Source organism: Balaenoptera ricei, chromosome 7, assembly GCF_028023285.1.
Source record: "Balaenoptera ricei isolate mBalRic1 chromosome 7, mBalRic1.hap2, whole genome shotgun sequence".
Classification (NCBI taxonomy): domain Eukaryota; kingdom Metazoa; phylum Chordata; class Mammalia; order Artiodactyla; family Balaenopteridae; genus Balaenoptera; species Balaenoptera ricei.
Genome location: NC_082645.1, coordinates 116,262,532 through 116,279,546, shown reverse-complemented (window position 1 = coordinate 116,279,546; position 17,015 = coordinate 116,262,532).

Below are 17,015 nucleotides of genomic sequence, written 5' to 3'. Positions count from 1 at the left end.
AATTTTATTAATGCATTGACTATGGGTAGAAACTAATACCTTAAAGGGACTGAGGATACAGGATAGACCCAACTATGGGGCCCAAATCAGGTGGGGAGTGTCTTGCTTGTCCTGGAAGGAAGGGGGAAGAGAGGAGGGAAAGCAGTACAGAAATTCAGGAGATGGTCTCTGTGTGGTGTGTGTGGGACTGCTTCTCTGACAAATAAAATCTTCAGTACACGTCAAACAAAAATCACAGAACACTTGATGTGAATGGAGTTCACAAGGGAAACTGCTGAAGAGGCAGGATTCTGTGTCTCAGGGTCCACTGGCGCCAGCCTGTGAGGTCACAGGGGCACAGAGGAGAGAGAAGCACGGAAATCAGGTGAGGGTTCCAGCCAGTCACACGCTATGGCGCTGGGATGGGTTAAGTTCAACCAAATCTCTCAGGGATAGAGGGCCCAGATAATGTGTGGGTTACATTTAATAAGTCTATTTCTGTAGAATGGTGACATGGTTGCTTTGTTGTCTCATGCTTTGAGGCACAATTTTTCTGGGTCCTGTTTGTCAGCACACTGGGGCAGTGAGCCCAGGACTATGGACCCAAGCCTGTCCCAGGCCGCTGGTCCTTCTCAGCCTCATGGACGCAGGTTATACCTTTGCATCCAAGCATCTTATGTCCTCCTGTTCCTAAGGCAGCGCAGGGGTCAGGCAAGTGTCTCCTACTGGAAAAACAACTCAAGACCCATCTTCTATTAAAAATGATGGAATAAAATGTTCTTTGTGGATAAAGTGTGTACGTGTCTTCATTCATTCCCTCAGTCATTCATTCAACCAGGAGGCACTAGGCATAAATGATAAATTCCCAGTCCTCAATTAGCTCGCGTCTGGAGAGGGACCGAGATGAAGACAGGTAGAGTCACGGTCTCCCTGTACTGACGTAGGAAGCGCCAGCACAGAGGCACGTACAAAGTGACTATTTCTGCCTGGAGTCTCAGCAAGGCTCCACTTGAGAGCACAGCCTTGAAGTGTGGGCTGTGTGCTGACTGCCAGTGGGGAAGGGGCAGGTTGGCATTTTAGATTGGAATAAAACATGGGACAGGACAGAGTGCCAGGGCAAGGTGGGACCCCTCTGTGGAGGGATGTAGGGGATGGGAGTGAGTTGAGTGTGAGAAAACAAGAGTGCCTGCCCCACTGTTATTTCTGCAGGACGTTATTATGAAGGTTAATAACAATGGTCTTCGTGCTTAGGATCAGGTCATAACCTTGCTGTTGATAAAGTGCCCAGGGTACGTGGTGATGGCAGGGACCACGCTGGTCTTCCTCGACTGCATCTTCCGGGTCTGGTACAGGGCTTTGCACAGACTCAGCATCCAATGAATATTTACTGAAGGAAACAAATGAAGCCTTTAGTAGTCTACTTTCATGTACCAGCAATTCTCACATGCATGCTAGCCTAAGTGGTGTCTGGGTACTATTTGATGCTCTTGAAGATATAAGAATTCCTTACTGAGTCCCCTGGCGCATATAAGTTAGGTTTCCAAGTCGAGAGATCACATCATAATTTTACACATCTCAATAAAATGGCAGATGTGAGAGGAATCAACAGAACGTGCTGAGTGTAGTGACTTGAAAATCGTCCAGTTGTTCCATTGTTTTGGACTTTATATCTGTTTTATAGGGACAAAGGCGTTCCCTGAACTTCTGGAAGGAATGTGCATCTTCTTGCCAAAAAGCTGATGAGAGTCATGACATTTCTAGCAATTGAACACATCCTGGGCTGAATCCCAAGATTCAGTACATAATCGACTGGTTGTCAGCTCTGTGCTGTTGCAATGCTGAGCTTTCACCCGGACACCCCAAAGGGCTTCTCTCTGGATCAGTTGCTGACCGACATCCCTGGGGGCTGCATCCTCTAACTGTAATTCCGCAGAATCTATTCCCACCACTCATGAGACAGATCTCTGGGGTGAAGCGGGAAGAGCTGAGGGCTAAAGCTGCTGGGGTTATTCTAGCAAAAGTATTTCTAAGATATATATTTATATAACATGTTATACATATCACATTTCACGTATATCACAAATATCATAAATATGTGCACATACACAGTTAAGTATAAGACAGCCATCCACCCGCTATGATTCTGAGGGGACCGTCCTGAGCCCCCAAAGAATAACCACACTTGCTTTGCTTGGCAATTCTGTACTGCGTTTAGACATTTTATTCTATAATCAGAGTTATGGCTTAAAATTTAAATGCCCTCTGACTCATTAATTTCAACCCAAGGCAGATAACAACAGTTGACATGGAAAGACATTCCTGGAAGGATTATTTTAAATGAAAAAACATACAAAGTACCCAGGTGCCCGGTGAGGAGAGACAAATCATGACGTAGCAACACACTGGAATATGTACAATAATTTAAAACGGTTCCAAAAATTTACAAGCAGGAATATTCATAATATAATCTTAAATGGCAGAAAGCAGCAACTCACATAAAATTGTGCTTATCACAGGATTACAATTATGTAACATGTACACTCACGTGCACATGTGAACACACATGCCCAGCTTGATTCTGACCCTACATTGACTTTGACCATGAGGCTGATGATGTCCTACACCCCGCTTCCCATTCTGTCTATTTGCCTGAGTAATTGGCAAGGCCAGTGAGGAGGGAATTTGGGGAAGAGGCGGTGCAGGCGAAAATGTATGGGGTGATTTTCCCAAAGACAGATGACAAAGTACAAAAGAACTGGGGAAAAGACATTTTTCTCTTTCCTCAAGGAGTATGGCAGAGGTCGATGGCTGAGTGCAGCCGGAGGAGAATGCTGTTCCACTTGGCCCCTGGAGCTTTGGGGGTATTTTAGGGGCTCCTTGGTGAGGGACGTGGTATCCTCCCGAGTGGCACTTTACCTCCTTGCTGTTCTGCAGGTGAGAAATTTAAAATGGGTTGGCGGGCTGTTCTCCTTCTCAAGGCTCTAAGGGAAAATTTGTTTCCTTGCCTTTCCCAGCTTCGAACGCCCCTGCATTCCTTGGCTCGTGGCCGCTTCCTCCGTGGTCAAGGCCAGGAGTGAAGCATCCTTAAATCTCCCTCTCTTTCTGTCTCTCTGTCACCTCTGCTTCTGTCCTCACATCACTTTCTCTGACTCTCCTGCCTCCCTCTTATAAGGACCCTCATGATGACATTGGGTCCACCTGTATAATCCAGCATAATCTCCCTGTTTCAAGACCCTTAATTTAATCACATCCGAAAAGTCCCTTTTGCCGTATAAGGTGACATATTCACAGGTGCTAAGGATTCGGACATTGACCTCCGGCCCCAACACCCCCTCGTGTTGCGTGCAGGATACTGCTACCCCACTGGAGGAAATAACATGATACATAAGAATATCTGTGGATGGTTTGTCTTTTCAACTGTAGAAGACAAGCACTGATGACCATTCAGAAATGGAGGAAGGGACTTCCCTGGTGGCGCAGTGCGTAAGAATCCGCCTGCCAATGCAGGGGACACGGGTTCGAGCCCTGGTCTGGGAAGATCCCACATACCGCGGAGCAACTAAGCCCGTGCGCCACAACTACTGAGCCTGCGCTCCAGAGCCCGCAAGCCACAACTGCTGAGCCCCCGTGCTGCAACTACTGAAGCCCGCGTGCCTAGAGCCCGTGCTCCGCAACAAGAGAAGCCACCGCAATGAGAAGCCCGCTCACCGCAACGAAGAGTAGCCCCCGCTCACTGCAACTAGAGAAAACCCGCGCACAGCAACGAAGACCCAACGCAGCCATAAATAAATAAATAAATAAATAAATAAATAAAATTTATTAAAAAAAAAACTGGAGGAAGTGTCAACCTCTTTAGAAACAGATCTATGGGAGGAGGCAAAGGAAACCTACTTGTGTTGAGCACAATAAACAAGACAATGAATTCCACTAGAAGACTGAATTTCTTGAGAGGTTTCATTAGGGGGAAAAGAAAGCCCAAAGAGAAAAAACAACTAGTTCTCACTTGGGTGATTTTTTTTTCTCTTTTGAGATCTTTTTATCTTAAGTCAGAGCCACCGAAAATGGGGATTTTGAGTGAGTCCTAAACAGTTTCTTCTTATAAATAGAGCCCATGAAGACAGAGTGCAAATGGGCTGTTTGCTGGTGTGTCCAGTCATATTCGCCTCAAAGATATACATAGATTTCTGTGCAAACATAGATATTCGAATGCAAATGGATTCATTTAATAGATGAATGTTCTCACATGTCAAGCTCTGTGTTAGGTTTGGGGGATATATACCTGGATAAGACAGTCCTGGCACCTCCCCCGTGAGGTGTTCACTCTGGTGGGGTAGAGAGGCAATGAAAAATGTACAGATAAATATGCATTAGTTAGCACCTTTGGGTTTTTTTGTTGTTGTGGTTTGTTTTTTTTTTTAATTTTTTTAATGTTATTTTTTTATACAGCAGGATCTTATTAGTTATCTATTTTATACATATTAGTGTATACATGTCAATCCCAATCTCCCACTTCATCCCACCACCACCACCACCCACCCCGCCGCTTTCCCCCTTGGTGTCCGTACATTTGTTCTCTGCATCTGTGTCTCTATTTCTGCCTTGCAAACTGGTTCATCTTGGATATTAAGTTCCTAAAAGGGAAGGCAAGAAGCAAGGTGAGCAATGGTGGAAATGATGCTAGTTTACCAGGAACGGTGTCACCTGGAGGATGACGATGTAGGTGAGATGTGGGGACAGGACTCGTATCCAGGTGCACTTCCATCTTGTTCACAGGTACCCGTTTGCTGAGACTTTGGGGGAGCTCTGGGTGGGTGGTCAGCACCTGGGCATCACCTACTCCCCCGACCCCTTGTCATACCTGGGAGCGGGGCTGGGGAGGTTTGATGATCAATCATCTCAGGATTACTTGGTTCCCAGCGGCTCCGCATCTCCCCCTCCTGTCTCACGCTGAACAAGCTGCCCCAGTTTTTCACACTGAAATCTAATCGTGGCCAAAGCAATTTGAGACAAAGCAGAACCCCCACCTCCCCGCTGCCTTGCTTTTTTTTTTTTCCTCTATAGAAACTGGATTCTTCAGTGGCATGTTCTCTCAAAAGAAAGCTCAATTTTTCTTGAATATGAAGAAAAATTATGTGCTTATATTTATGAAGCCTGTGTCTACAGCTTATATCAAAGTAGTAAAGACCTAATACTTTACAAGGGAAAAGAGGCCATGGTGTTCTCAGCATCTGTCCAGATTACAAAGAACTCATCGCTTTTGGATCTCATTGGATTTGAACAAGAAAAACAACTTGAGTTAATGGAAATCATACAGAAACAGTTACAAATAATTAAGCATGGACACACTCTAAATCAGAGTTTCTATCCTCATTTCTCTGCTCTATATTAATAAACTAAACTCCCTTGGTACCCCTCTGCTACCAAGTCATCCACCTTAAAAATTGTTACATTTGATTTGTAAAAAGAAATACTTCCAAAGTTATTGGACTAAACTACTGATGAACTCAAAACACTTGGTCTGCCCTCGTGACTGCATTGAGGGTTTGTCTGTGTCTTTTCTAGAAGCTTGTTCTTAGCCTTCTAGTGTATGGGCATCTAAACAACCACTGAGGCTTTGGGTGAAATTGAGACAGGCTGGGACCTGGGACCCTTTGCTGCAGTGCTTGCACCTGGATAAACCTCTCCTCCAGCAACAAAATACAAAGAAACTATGTGGGACCAATAATAACTGCCTGCATGTGCAGTTGGGGCAAATTCTGGACAAAAGATACAAAGAGACCAAAAAAAACCCCTACTGCCACTTTTGAAGAGCCCGGAGCAAGAACAGGGTGCTGGGAGCAAAAGCAGGGTGCTGAGCATGCCCCCGGCACACAACATCACTTAAGGGGCGGGCAAAACACCTAAGCCACCCCTCTGGCCTGACCCCTGGACACACCCCTACCCTCACCCCATATAAGGAACAAGCTCGCCCCACCCCCACCCCCAGGAGTGGGCAAGCAAGGGAAACTGTTGTTTGTTCTCTCTCCCCTGTGCCGTAAGAGGGGCCCCAATAAAGCCTTGCCTGAATTTCTTGTCTGGCCTCTAGTCAATTTCTATTGATTGGGGAAGGCCAAGAACCCCGGTTGGTTTCAAAATGACATCAGCTTAGACACCAGTTTTCAGCCTTGCATGCACATTCGAGGCACCTGGGAGCTTTTTAAAAGCACAGCTGCCCCAGCCCAGATGAATCGATCCTGAATCTCCGGAGATGAAGCCGGACACCTGCAGGTTTTGAAAATTCCCCCAGTGCTTCCGACGCACAGGGAAGATTGAGGACCATTGTAGTAGAAGATGCAATTTTTCAGCTAGATGATGATGGTCTATAGCCTAGTCATTTGTAAAATCAAAACAAGCCGGTACCACTAGAGAATCTAGGGTAAAAAGGAAGAAGCATTGGTACGATAATGAGAAAGTGAAAAAAATTTTTACATTCTGCTGCCTACTTTCCTTTTGGATCAAATTTATTTTAGGGACAGACGTACCACATTTGCCAGGAAGACACGTGTACTGATTTCCACGAGATTCTAAGAACCGACATCATTGTCCACCTACGTAGAAGGTCCACCTACTTAGAAGGTCCACCTACGTAGAAGGTCCACCCTGGTCCTTGTGGAGAAACGCAAACCAGGCTCATCCTCACCAGCCCCCAGCGAGACTCAGTCCCTCTGTCTCGCCTCCCACCACCAATGTAAGTCCATTAGGCCGTTCACCAGTGAGTGGAGGGGACTTCCCGGGAGGGCTTGCATGACAGGGCGCAGACATCGGAGGGAGAGCAGAGACGGATGCTCAGAGGCCCCAGAGGGTCCTTGCCCTGCTGCCCCCTCCAGCTTTCCCCCCAGCTCTCCCTCCCCCTCAGCTGGCACCACTTTCCCTCCCCCCGAAGCGGGTGCCCATCCACAGGCAGCCCCAGGGGACGTGGTTGCCCCCACCCACCCACTTAGAGGGAGCTGAACAATGACCGGCCTCTCCCCTTCCCACGCCAGATCTGCAGATAACAAACGTTTCACCACTTCACACACCATCCACCGCCCCCCTGTTTATGTGTCTGAGCTTCTCTTTGCCTCTGGCCTTTCCCTCCCTCCCAGCCTGTCTGGCTTCATCCCTCCATCCATGCATCATATGTTTGTCAAACACCATGTGCCCACACTGTGCTGGGCACTGGGCATGAAATGAGGGGTGCTGGTGGCAGCAGCAGGGCTGTCCTTCCGCAGCTCACCTTGGCTCAAAAGGCAGGTGAGAAATTCATCCCATAACCCCATGAACAAAGGCGTAACTGCGGCAGTGACAAGGTCTCCAAGAAGAGGGATGTGGTCCTCCCAGGACTTCTGGGGAAGGTGGGGGGTCACTGCAGAGCCCTGAAGGAGGGCGTGTCCCGTGGGACAGCTGACTGCAGGTGGATGGAGTGGGAGTGTTTGTCAAATGAGTGTGTTAGCGAGAGGGAGGGTGTGAGTACAGGGCTGACAACGCAAGCATGTGAATATGTGCGGGAGTGTGGGTGTGCAAGCAAGTGTGCAAGCTGCGGGAGCGAGCACACAAATGCAAGTGTGTGAGTGTAAGGGTGTGTGTGCAAGGATGCGAGTGTAAGGATGTGTGTGAGTGTGTGTGAGGATGCGTGTGCAAGAGTGTGTAAGTGCAAGGGTGCGTGTGCAAGTAAGTGTGTGTAAGGATGCGTGGGAAAGTGTGTGCAAGTGTAAAGTTGCATGGGCAAGTGTGTGAGAGGATGCATGTGCAAGAGAGTGTAAGTGCAAGGGTGTGTGGGCAAGTGTGTGTGAGTATGCATGGGGCAAGTTGTGTGAGTGTAAGGATGTGTGTGCAAGTGTGTGAGAGGATGTGTGGGCAAGCGTGTGTGAGTGTAAGGATGCGTGGGCAAGTGTGTGAGAGGATGCATGTGCAATGGAGTATAAGTGCAAGGGTGCGGGTGCAAGTGCGTGAGAGGATGCGTGGGCAAGTGTATGTGAGTGTAAGGACGCATGGGCAAGTGTGTGAGTGTAAGGATTCGTGTGCAAGTGTGTGAGAGGATGCATGTGCAAGTGTGTGTGAGTGTAAGGATGTGTGTGCAAGTGTGTGAGAGGATGCATGTGCAAGTGTGTGTGAGTGTAAGTATGTGTGTGCATGTATGTGAGAGGATGCGTGTGCACGTGTGTGAGTGTAAGGATGTGTGTGCAAGTGTGTGAGTGTTCGTGGGTGCACGTGGGTGTGTGAGCGTATCTGAGTGTGTGGGTGCACGTGGGAGTCACATCTGGCTGGGCAGGGCCGATCAGGGAGCAGTGGCTGCTGGGGGTGTCAGGAGGCGGTGCCACAGGGAAGTTGGGCTTGGTTTAGGGTGATGATGGGGGATCTGGAGGGATCCTTCCACTGGGGACTTACCCAGAGCCCCCCTTCACTTCCTGCCATAACAGGCGAAGTGTAGCCAGAAGGCACCTGGTCCTTGGCATCTTCTGAACCCAATTCCAGGCTGATCCTGCTCCTTTGGGGTGTGTGAGCCTTGTTCTCTGGCTTCAGTGTCTTGGGCCCAGGGGTGGGTGGGCCCCAGGCACTGGCCAGCACCCCCTTCTCTGCTCTCCTTGCCAGCGTGTCCCCGTGGGTGGCGGTGAATCCTCACGGAGGTGGGCTGGCCTCCCGGGCAGCCGCTCTCTGCTCCCACTTTGGCCCGTGAGCTTTGCTCTAAGTGCAGGGAACAGGAGGACACAAGTCCAAGTCCCCTTCACCTCAGAAGGACGATACAGCTCTTCCCCCACCCCTGTGGCCCCACCTCCTCCATCCCTTCTTCCCAGGGCCGTCCAGGTCTCTGCTTCTCACCCCCTCAGCTCGGGCCCCTGCAAGCCCACGGCCCCTTACAGTGTGGCATCGGCCTTGACTCAAAGGCTCCACTTGCTGGGGTCACAGGGACCTCGTGCCCAGGGTCCCCTGCCTCTGGTTTCTGGGCAGGCTGGCCACTCAGAGGCCCTGGAGGGAGAATAGAGGGCATCAGGGGAGGGGAGATGCCAGGGACGTGTCCTCCGCTCTACTCAGCCGACCCCACCAGACTCAGCGCCCCTCACCCCGCTCAGCCCCCACCGGGCAGCCCCGCCGTGCTCCCTTCCCACAGCCCCAGCTGTCACCTCTGCTGTCCCTCCAGCCTAGGGTGACAGTGACTTCCCGTTGTGCTGGCCCCTGGGTTAATCCCCAGCCCCTTCTGGGCCCTCACCTCTTCCCTCACCCCCATCACAAAGTCCCCTGCATTGGTTTCTCTCTGTTTGAATTGAAGACCCTGCCACAGTCTTGTTTATCCTGGTGCTGCTCGGAGGGATACATCTTTAAAAGATGCGCACACATCTTTCCCTTGATGCTGCTTCACCCTCTGACATCATCCCAGCTCTCCCCTTTCTGGTACGAAACTTCTTGAGAGTATTAACGCTACTCACTTATCCCCGCAGTTCTCTGCCGAAGTGGAGTCAGATATGGTCACCCCAACCTTGCTGTCCCTTCACGCTTAGCTCATTAGCCCTTTGGATTGTTGGGACATTTTACTCATGCCCCCAGGAGGAAATAAATGACACCATCAGAACGGCACAGAGTTCCCAGACTTTTATGAAGTTTTCGTTACAGATCGGTTTTCTGACTTTTCGAAGTATGGTTATGATAAGAAAAATAATGTCAACATCTAACACCTTTTCTGAACAGGATGTGTATTAGCACGGCTCTGAGTGCATCATGTGTATTAACAGGAAACATTTAATCCACAAATCACTCCTGTTTACAGACATGGGCTTCTCCCCATCCCTTTAAAGGAGGAAACGGAGGCCACGAGGGTTCAAAGGTCAGAGACCCCACTTTTGGGGCTTTATTTCAATTTCTCCCTTCAGCGGGGCTCCTGCTTCCGCCATGGTCGCACTCACCTGGTGACCTATGACCTTGTCTAGCCTACAGGTGTGAACTGAGGGAGCGAGTGGTGGCAGAGAGAGTCTCGCATCCCAGTCGGGGGGGTCTGGGAGCGAGTCAGGAGGGGTACCTCTCACCCAGGGCTGTAGCATGTGGAGTTGGCAGGGAATTAATTTTTAATCACCTAAAGGAATAGAAGGTGTGAGCTGGGGGAATACTGCAGCCAGGTCAGCAAGCCAATGGGAGATCCTTGAGGAGTGCAAGGCAAGGCCGGGCGCTGAATGAGCAGACAGCTTCGGGGAGCAGGTGGGGACGAGTCCACGGTTACTCCCCGCGGCTGTAGGGTGTCCTCTGTGTTCCCACAGCGGCTTTCCTGACATGCCGGGTAGCAGGAGCTCTCCCACCCCTGACCTCTGGGGAGCAGGCAGGGCAGGTGTCACAGAAGGCACTAGGGGGCTGGCGGGGGTGCTATAGGCAAAGCACTTGTCTCTGGGTGCCGTGGCCCTCGTGGAGTCCCTACCGTCCCGTGTCAGCTGTCCCGCATTCTGGAATGTACCGTACCTCCCCCCCTTTCCTCCTGGTCTGTCCACAGCCCCGTCTCTGGCCTCATCTCCTGCCACGTATGCCCTCACTCACTGTGTCCCAGCCTCACTAGCCTCTCGATTTTCCTTTACCAGGTGTGCTCTGTTTTGCAGTTGCTGTTCCCCCTTCCTGGAATGCTCTTCCACCACCCGCCTTTGCGGCTCACCCCCTCACTTCCTCCTGGTTTCTCTGAACTGTCATATTACCTGGGACGCCTTACCTCAGCTGACACAGAGGTCTGTGGAGACTAGAAACCTCCCATCCCACACTCTCCATTCTCCTCTACGCTGCCTTGCTTTTCCCGTCGCCCTTACCATATCCCAGGAGATTCTATCCTTATTGGTTGCCTTCCTTCCCCCGTGGATTGTCAGCTCACTGGGGGCAGGGATTTGGGGTTTTTTTTTTTTTTTTTCACTGCTGTATCATTAAGGCCTGGAGTGTACTAAGTACTCAAAAATATGTGTTGCTGGCAAAAATACAGAAAGACAGATGAGAGAGAGACGATTGTAATCCTGTTAGCAATAAAAGAAGACTAGAAATCATAAATTTCATGAATAGGTGACCAGTGGAATAAACTGTGGTAAATCCTGGTAATCCGAACAGATTCTGGGGCTAGAAAAATGCAGGATGAGTCTAGAACTTGTCATAACATCAAGTAAGGAAACCATCGGACTTCCCTGATAGCGCAGTGGTTGAGAATCTGCCTGCCAATGCAGGGGACAAGGTTTCTATCCCTGGTCCGGGAAGATCCCACATGCCACGGAGCAACTAAGCCCACAAGCCACAACTACTGAGCCCACGCACTGCAACTACTGAGGCCCGTGTGCTCTAGAGACCGCGTGTCGCAACTACTGAGCCCACGTGCTGCAACTACTGAAGCCCGTGCGCCTAGAGCCTGTGCTCCACAACAAGATAAGCCACCGCAATGAGAAGCCTGTGCACTGCAATGAAGAGTAGCCCCCGCTTGCCGCAACTAGAGAAAGCCCACGTGCAGCAATGAAGACCTAGTGCAGACAATACACACACACACAAAAAGTAGGAAACCGTCACAGTTTACTATAGTCATGTCAAAAGAACTCAGGAGTGAAAGAGGCAACAGCTAAGCTACAGTGACAGAAAGTAAGTCAGTGTTTGCCTGGGGGTCCAGGTTTGGGGGAACATAACCCACTGCAAAGGGAAGTGAGACCAAGAGCTTGCTGGTTTTCTTCTTGAAGTTCTAGGTCCTTCTGTGGGAGGCGAAGGTGCTGGCGAACCTGGACCACAGGTTAAAGTTGATGTGTCTGGGGAGCTTTGTGATAAGCTGGGCAGGTGACCACCTTTGGGCTTTCTGGTGTGGCCAGCTGGGGCACAGCCCGGACACAGGAAGCAGAGATGGAAAACTGCCCTGTATCAGCTGCCATCTCTTCTCTGCCCTCCTCCCAGATGACTGATTTGTTTTCTTAGCTCCTCTTCTGTATTTTGAATGGTTTACTTGAACTTTACACTGGATGCCTCATAGGTTTTCAGCGTTCCCAAATCCCAGGCTAATTTCTTGATCTGTTTCTCCCGCCCCCTAAATGTTAAAATTACCTTAGGCTGCTCCATCTCTGGGAATTGTTGCCACCTTCCTCTCAGCTACTCAAATCAGGACATGGAGCTTACTTTGACTCTATCCTCTTCTTCAGCTCCCAACACCCAGCCCATCAACGTGGGCTGTCAGTCCTGCCTTTGAAGCAGGTCTCAAACTGTCCTGTTCTCTCCCGGTCCACCAGCACTGCCCACTTGTCTTTTTCGACCATGACAATGGCTTTCAAATTTGTGCCCCTGTGATCCACTCTCCAGGCAAAGCCCGAGTACCTTATAAAACAAACCAGACTCTATCCTTCCACACACTTAGTGGCTTCCTGTTGCACTTATTTAAAACCTCAGTGTGCCCTGCAGGGCCCTGCAGATGCCCCCATCCCTCCAGAATCACCATGTTATGCTAGTCTCTTTTCTTTTGATTTGTTGAATATTCCAACCTCTTCATCTGCCAGAGGGTCTTCACTCTTAGTACCTGGAATGTTCCCAACTAGAGTTGCAGCTCCACCCGAACACATACCCCATTCTCCAACTCCTGTGGATCCCTAAGGACTCAATGTGATGTCAATTCTTCACGATGGATGCCTTCTTCCCCAACCCCTGACCTCAGGATAAATCAGGGCTCCTTTCTATCCTTGGACACTACCCCTGTACCTTCTCATCCAATGCTCACTTCTGCTTCTAGTTATACATGAACTTATGGGTTTATTTGTTAATGCTTGTCACCCCACGAGACTGTAAGGTCCACGGGGCCAGGGTCTTGTGAGTTTTGTTTCCCACCACTTTGTCCCTCGTTGAGGATCTCAGTAAACATTTGTGAAGTAAATGAATAAATGAATGACTCTTCACACCTCTGATATCATATCAACCTTCTCGTTAAATGCCTTTAAAAGCCTCTGGTTTCCCATAAGACTCTAACTTGAGTCTGAAACCCAAGCCGCTTCCGTCCTGGCCTCCAATCTATTTTTCCAGCCTCTTATCACATACTTTCACCTCACACTCTGTTGCCAGTTTCGCATTAGCCTAGCCACAACTTTCTTGGCCTCTGCAGCTCCATTTTTCCTATGAAAACCTTTATTGTCCTTTAAAGGTCATCTCCAACTCCACCTTTTGTGGTGATGGCTTTCCTGCTTCTAGAAGTCTGTAACATTTGCTTGTAAAGCTTTCAAGCTCATGCTTCTTTCTGCCTTCCAGTAAATCAGGTGCTTTCATATCTTGCTCTTCTGCTAGATTGAAAAGAAAAATCTCTTGGTTGTTTTTATATATGTCATTTTAAAACTCTGTATATGTTCTTCTAAGTTTGTAACTCATAGGAGTTGCTAAAGATGCATTTGTCAACTTAATGGAAGCATTATTTAATTACAGTATTGTCCTCTGCAGTTATAAGATTCTGTCTGATGGATCTTTTAAACTGTGTATATTTCTCAGTATAATGCTTTCACAAAGGGATCCACTTTAAACCTCGCTAAGGACTGAGTCCCCTGGGGGCTTGCTATTCATCATTCAGTGGTGGGGACCTGGCGACAACAGCTTTGGGGAAAAGCAATGAATGTGGAGAAGCAGAACCCTGGCGCCCCCCACACACGGCCTGGTCTTTGAGTTGTCTTTGCAAGTGGAAACCATGGCATGACTCCAATGCTGCGAAGATAGACTATTTCCCTTTCTTTTACGTTATACTTTAGGACCTAAATATAAATATTCCAGCTATTCATCTCAGCATGATTTGGTTATGGAAACATAATCAGAATTGTTTAAGAGACAGAGGAGGCTCCTATTTTGGTGCTGGCACAGGAAATTCAGCCTTTGTCCATTTTTACAGTTTGATTTATGTGAGGTTAAAAATTCATAACGCAGGAGCTAACCTCGAGCAAATATTGTTTTTTGCGATGAGCCAATTCAAACGTCCTCTCGGCTCGGGTTTCCTGTTCAAAAGGTTTAGAAATTGAAGCTTAGCTGTGGCTGATCTCTTTGATCTACTGCAAACCTTTCGGCCTCTGTTGTGTCCTGGGGTCAGCCAGGGCTCAGCCTGGGTGGCACAGAGTGGGACTGGGAGCCAGCCCCTGTTCAGAAGCAATTCCTGTGTCAGATGCCTTATGTTGTTATCTTATTTAACCCTCCGGTAATCCCATGATGTATTTTCTGGACTTTCCAGAAGCAGGAACTGAGACAGGTGTATCACCTGCCTGAGTTTGCCTCGTGGTGAATGGCCAAGCTGCTTGGCGTGACCTCAAGGCTGTGCGCTGGCTTTGCGGCTGCAGCTGGGACAACGGAGAGGTTGCACCATCCTGCTGCCCGGATGCTGAGATGCGGAGAATTCAGGTTTGCCTTTCCTATCCATCCAGAGACTCCCAAGTGGGGGTGGTGTTGTCTTCGTTTTCTTCCTGACAACGACACACCAGGCCCCTGTGCTTTATGAAAGGCGGACACATGAGAACATCCAACATCCAAAGGGTGGCCACTCCTCTCACTGTGGCCGGGGGACAGGTGACACCCCTTTCCCTGCGGACACTGCTGTGAATGCTTCACTATCCCTTCCACCCGCCCGAGGCTTTCAGTGATCCCGGGCGCAGCCCCAGCTCACACAATCCTCCCAGCGTCTGGAAAGAGCATCAGAGCCTGATGGCTGCCTAATTGGTCCTGTGAGCCCCTTGTTCACTCGGCCCCTGCCATCCTGCCTCCCTCCCCTCACATTCTGTCCGGAGGGAGCCCAGGGACACAGCGCACCTGCTCCAGAACTCGGGGCCTGTCAGGTCCTTTGTGTGTGAGTTCAGGTCCCAGAGAACAAATACTAGCCACACCTGGTGTGAACTGTCTCCTAACTCTGGACCACAGAAGCCATGAGACAAGAAACATCAACCAAGAGAAACACCGATGTAACAGACAGGGAGGGAGACCAGGGTGGAGAAAGGGTGGCACAAGGGTGGCAGAAAGACACGTGTGAGGTTTTCCGTGTCAGTCCTGGGCTAAGTCAGGAGGTGCTGGCCCTCACTCTGGTGCTGCCACAGCCGAGGGATTTGAGGGACCCTCTGCAGATTCCTCTTCCTCCCCTGTAAATAAGGACAGAGATTTCGTGGTTCACGTAGAGCTACCTGACCAGGCCTGATAAGTTCTCTTCCACTTCACGTTAAGATACCTTGAAAATAAAAGCATCTTACAGCTTTGAAAATGAGGGCCCCCACTGGACCTGCAGTTTGGAGTGACTATTTTTTATTTTTTAAAATTTTTTCTTGAAATATAGTTGATTTACAATATTGTCCAAGTTTCAGGTGTACAGCACAGCGATTCAGTTATACATATATATTCTTTTTTTAGATTCTTTTCCCTTATAGGTTATTACATAATATCGAGTATAGTTCCCTGTGCTATGTAGTAGGTCCTTGCTGGCTATCTATTTTACACATAGTAGTGTGTATCTGTTGATCCCAGCCTCCTAATTTATCCCTCCTCCCAGCCCCCTTTCCCCTTTGGTAACCATAAATTTGTGTTCTGTGCCTGTGAGTCTCTTTTTGCTTTGGAAATAAGTTCATTTGTATTTTTTTTTTCTTTTAGAGTCCACATATAAGTGATATCATATGGTATTTATCTTTCTCTGTCTGGCTTACTTCACCTAGTATGATAATTTCTAGGTCCATCCATGTTGCTGCAAATGGCTTTATTTCATTCTTTTTTATGACTGAGTAGTATTCCATTGTATATATGTACCACATCTTCTTTATCTGTTCATCTGTCGATGGACATTTAAGTTGCTTAACAATTATTTTTTTATTTTTTTAATTTTATTTATTTATTTTTTTAACAATTATTTTTTAAACAAACACTTTATTTACTCTGTTAGCTAATAAACATTTAGTGAATGGCTACAAGGTTTCAGGCACGCTGATAACAAGTAAAACTTTGAACAAAGCCAAAGAGGTTTATGTGGATCCCACAGCCCAGAGGTTCAGAGGAGATAAACAGGCAAACACCTACCAGCAGGACAGGTGGCATGGTGATGTGGGGACATGGTGTCTTGGTGAGGGACACAGGATACAAGTGGGAGGTCTGGCCCAGGGTCACAGAACGGTTTTTCTTGGAGAAAGTCAAGTCTGGCTTGAACCTGTGGATGAAGAGGATTTACACTAATGAACAGCAGGAAGAGAGAACACTGATCCCAGTGAAGAGCAAGCCCGATATCGTGGGAGCCAGCGAGGGCACGGTGGTTCTGAAGATCCAGACCAAGTCCAATGAGGCTAGAGTGCAGGGTGGGGTGCGGGCTGCAGTAGTTGAACACGAAGATCGCACAGCACCGCGGTCCCTGAGGACCAGGCAGTGGCGTGTGTATCCTGATCACGCTTTACTACAGCTTTTTGCTCAGTGCCTGGCACATAGTAGGTCCTCGGTAGGTATTTGTTGAATGAAAAAAATGAGTTATGTAAAAATGGCCGCAAAAGAGAAGAAAAAAAAAAGCACAGTTTTTAATTTGAATTACTAAAATTAGCAATGGTAATATAATATCAATCTGGATTGATAATGCAAAATTAATTTAACAAAGACTAGGAAATAATTGAGAGCATAGGAAAAGATCAAGGGTAATAAATGTTGTCTTATGTAAGAAGGAGCCAAGGTAATTGCTTTATTCTTGACTTAGATAATTAGGGGATTATACATTTAAACAGATATTTGAAAAAAAGTAGAAGTATCCACTGGTATAATTAAAAAAGAAAAACCCACAGTACACATAACACAAAATGAAAAAGGAAGCTGCGATAAAGCAGAAAGCATAACAAAGCAAGGTGAGAGACAAAGGGTCAAAGATTTCAGTTATGATAATAAATATTGAAAGTTTTAACTCGACTGCATCAAAGAAAAGTCTTGGGACAGGAAGCAAAAATTGACTACATGATACAAGAGATAGACATGAAGGAGAGCTCTTTTGCAATTTAAAATAAAGGACAAGGCAAAGGGAGCGTGAAGCTAGCTTACATAGCAGAAAGGAAGGATGACAATTTCAACAT